Below are 4,707 nucleotides of genomic sequence, written 5' to 3'. Positions count from 1 at the left end.
CTGCCCAAAAGTGTTTTGTTTGATTTCAGATTGGCGCGAATAAATTTGTAAACATTCGGGTTGTAAACATTTCTCTTTGGATTTTACAATGGGTAAAATTGGAAGGCGTTTTATAGCATGGTCTAACAAGGCACATTGCATAATCAAACTTGTTTATTAGGCGCATTAAAACAATCTTTGTAGGCTTCTGCTTCTACACGTTATGCTTATGCTATACCTACATATGTACGTATTGTACGTACAGTTTATAATAATATTGGGTAAGATTTGTCTTTGAAACCACTTGTAGGTAGGTAGGTACCTATCTATGAAAATGCAAGAGCGATGATAAATAATATTGAAAGGAAAGCAGCCGAAAGTAGTCTTGAATTTCAAATCATAAAAGATACACTTCCGATTATTCCCCTTCACGCAAAAAAAATAACTCCGCGAAAAGGAAATGATAAAAATAAAAAAAATGTTTTCTTTTGTATGATTTGTAGCAAAACAGAAATGAATAATAAATGAAATTTAATAGCGAGGGTTGAAAAATGTATCCCTAAACTATTACTAATACATACCTACATATACATATTTTTTTATGAAATGCTCCCAAGGGAATGTTGTAGTGAAGTTTTTTGCAGCATAGCTTTTTGGAGAAGGAATAAATAAAGAAGAAAACATTACAATCAAAGCTTATATTGTAGGTAATTTACAATTTGTAATATGTAGGGGAACACGGGACAAAATAGCACCTCTAGTGCTTATGAGGTCCTAACTAAAAAAAAAAAAAAAGTCACACAGGTATGTAATTTTGTAACAAAATAAAGCATAATTTTAGCTACAAATTTTGACAGAAAGGCTAAACAAGAACAATATATGTATCACTGGAAAAAAAAACTAAAAATATTTTTATGAGGGTGCCAAAAAAGACCGTTTTGCCCCAAGGCTGGGGCAAAATTGTCCTATACCATATACATGTAAAACACCTTGGAGCAGAATGAACCCTGGGCACTATTCTCCCATGTACCATTCTGCCCCAGACCATTAAAAAACTATTTTGCCCCAAAGCGTCAGTGATTTGAAATATGCATGCGAAAATTGCATCAAGCACTCGTGAAATCGAAAAAACCTCCGTACTCTTCGAAAACAAAAGATAAAAGAATCAACAACCACGGATCAAAAAAAGATAAGACTTGCAGGAGCGAAAATTGCATCAAGCACTCGTGAAATCGAAAAAACCTCCGTACTCTTCGAAAACAAAAGATAAAAGAATCAACCACGGATCAAAAAAAGATAAGATTTGCAGGAATAGTGCATAGTTCATCCAAGAGAGCTCAGCACTTTCTAGCTCCTAAAAAGGGCGGGTGATCGTTTTGCCCCGATGTGCCGTTTTGCCCCGTGTCCCCCTACATACTTTAGAGGAAATAATTAGAAAAGCTACTGCCTTACAGTAGGTACCTACCAAAACTAAGAAAGGAGGTACCTACGTACTGACAGGTAAGAAAACACTTAGTCACTAGAGTAGAAACGACTTTGCTTTTCGAAATGAACAAGAAATTGAAACTTTATTTACTTAATATTAAATTAATTTTGTTTGGCCTTTCTTACTTTGAACTTCCATTGTAAATAGTCAGCTTTTAACGACTACGTGTGGACACACCTTCACATTCATTAAAGAAAGCGAAGGGATTTGCAAATAATTTGCATGTTCTCACTCATAAGAGTTATCCTCATAGCGATAGGTAAATAAGTTTTCCTCGATCAGGACTCGAACCCTTTACAATAGAGACAAACATTAATTTATTATATTATTTTCTTCATTAGATATAGTGACTCTCAAATCCTATAGCTAATTATTATGTATTATCTAAAATCAGGGCTACATGTGTGTCTTGACTTTTACAGCAAGGAGTGAAATTAATAATTTTTGAAAAAAAAAAAAAAAAAAAAAAAAATGGCAGGTAGGTACACCGTTTTATTCCTTACCACATTGGTACATCGTTTTATCTACGTGTGGAGTCACAAGTGCGAAAGTTCGGACTGAAAAGTCATTCGTGGAACACCCCCTTCAGGCCCCAGGTACAATTGAAATTTTCCTGGTGAATTTTACCGTATTAATAATGGATCAGCGAATGAATTAAACAGGAGTACAGGAACACGACAGGAATGAAGGTTAGCCTCAGTAGTCTCAGGTGTGAAGGTTAGCCTCAGTAGTCTCAGGTGTGAAGGTTACCCTCAGTAGTATTGGGGGCAAAAACTTAGTTGATCCACACCTGAGCACACATCAGATTGGCTCACCAGACAAGTACCTACAATATCTACATATCTTCTGTATGTCTAACTATCTATTAATTATATCATCAAATAGGTTAGAAGAAATAATGGAACAGTTGCAAATGGGTAAAAAATATAAATAAATGGTTGATTCCTATGTAAAAAGTTGGGAAAAATCCAAATCTGAGGTCATAACTCCGAAAAAATAACTGTGAAAGGTCAAAAATTCAATTATTTTCCGTTCTAATGAAGCTTTGCTCGGAGGAGTACAGGAACACGACAGGAATGAAGGTTAGCCTCAGTAGTCTCAGGTGTGAAGGTTAGCCTCAGTAGTCTCAGGTGTGAAGGTTAGCCTCAGTAGTCTCAGGTGTGAAGGTTACCCTCAGTAGACTCAGGTGGCACTTGCAGTGACCACGGTAGTCTTACTGGTGATTTGTAACACTCCATCATCTTGTAGTTGCTTCAGAGCATCCTTTTGATGTGACGTCATCGCCTACGGGAGCGTATGCCGTGACGTCAAAGTTCACAATTTACCGGCATTTTTTTAATCGATTTATCTCGAAATCTAGAAGTCGTAGAAAAAAAAAAAGAAAAATCCCGTTAGTCCTCATTTTTCCTGCTCTATGACTTTGAAACATATCACCCAAGTAAGCGCAACTGATCTATGATCCCTTGTTAAGTAGGTACTCTGTGTTAACATAAGCGTAGGTACCAGAGAGTAAAGATTAACCCATTAATTTTTTTCTTTACTTTAAAATCGAAGCACACAAGTTCCGTGTTCAGAAAACTGTTTAGAACATCCTAGGTTAATCTCTCTGATAAACAAATGAATGGCCTTTGATCCGAGATAATTCCACTGTTCATTTCAATGCATCATCAGTTTCACACAGTTACCCACTTGTTTTTGCCCATTATATTTCGTGTTTAGTTTAGTATTTAATATTTTTCTAATGTTTTTTTACTAACATTAACCTCCAAGTGCTTCTTGTTTAATTTGTTTTTCTCCTGGGAAATGCCAGCTATGCAATTTTAGTTCGCTAAAATCTCCAATCATGAAATCGATCTTGGTTCTTATTCTTATCAATTTCATAACTCAAACCTTCTCATGCAATTTAAATTCTCAAAGAGAGAGAGAGAGAGAGAGAGAGAGAGAGAGAGAGAGAGAAACCTTGTGTGCCGAAAGCCCAATCAAGTGACTGGGTACTAGAGGCTCTGTATCAGGAATAGCAGTTTGATATTGATATACATAGCATTCCAACACCCTATTATTGGGAAATAACACCATGAAAACTTGTGGCACCTTATCACTAATTTTTTTCTCAGTGCACCATGGTTAATATCCGGTACGTTGTCGACCATCCGACCGCTAGAACAACTATTTAGAACCCTACAATATCCTCAAAATTATCTACTAGACAAATATAATAAGGAGAAAGAACCATTCCTAGGCCGGAATCAAACCCACGCCCGCCTGATTACCATTCAAGCTCACTGACCACTCAACCATCGAGGCAGGTTTGTAGGGAATCACAGCGAGGGGTGAGTGGGTGGGGTGGGAGTGAACAAAAACATGAAGGCAAGTCTAGTGCTGAAGGCTATCACACAATATGGAAAGTAGATAAAACACACTGTACCTGATAGATTTCATAGATAGTTGTATCTCTGACTACCTACCTTTCTTACTATCTCATGAAAAAGACCAAAATAGTTACGAGATATCTTTCCTGAGAGTGCTAGATTCCTTAATATAAACTCCCATAAATACTCACTCCTACTTCCCCTTCAAAGCGTTTAACTTATGTTTTCTTTCCAAGAACTTTAATGTGCTGACAGTTTTGGTCGAGGTGTTGCTTTTACCAGCTGGATTTATTGATCCATAAGTTATATTTTCCTGGTAACTTCTAGACCGGTAGGCAAAACAATGTCGCTAAGGCCAAAACTTGGTGACATGTTGAATAGAAAGGCTTGATTTCCTGAACATATCCCATGGCGAACCTGCTGATAATGTTGGAGACTAATTTCTCATTGTCTTTGATAGAATGGATCATGTGGGATATGAGTGGGAGATTTCAACAGAGTTTATGATAGTCCCATGTACCTATCTATTAGACCTAGCTCTAGTGATTGTTGTAGCTATACGCCGTGTAAGGATACTCAATTCTGTATTGATGTTCATAAAGCATTCGACCAATTTTGGAAATTTCTTGCTCTAGCTAAATCTTAGAAAAAGCTCTTTCGCACGTACTTTAGAGTCATCAACTCATCACAATCCACGCAAGGTCTTGACTTGCCACACCTAATAAAAACTATCTAGGGAGGAATCGGGCAAAATAATAAAAGTACCTGCCAAATTCCTAGCTGTACATTAAATTTTTTTTTTTTTTTTTTTTTTTTTTTTTGTCAACCTCACTCTCAGTCCATTTACTTTTTTCGGTTTGAATGCCAAGTTTT

Source organism: Diaphorina citri, unplaced genomic scaffold, assembly GCF_000475195.1.
Source record: "Diaphorina citri unplaced genomic scaffold, Diaci psyllid genome assembly version 1.1 scaffold208, whole genome shotgun sequence".
NCBI lineage: Eukaryota > Metazoa > Arthropoda > Insecta > Hemiptera > Psyllidae > Diaphorina > Diaphorina citri.
Note: the sequence above shows the minus strand (reverse complement) of the source record.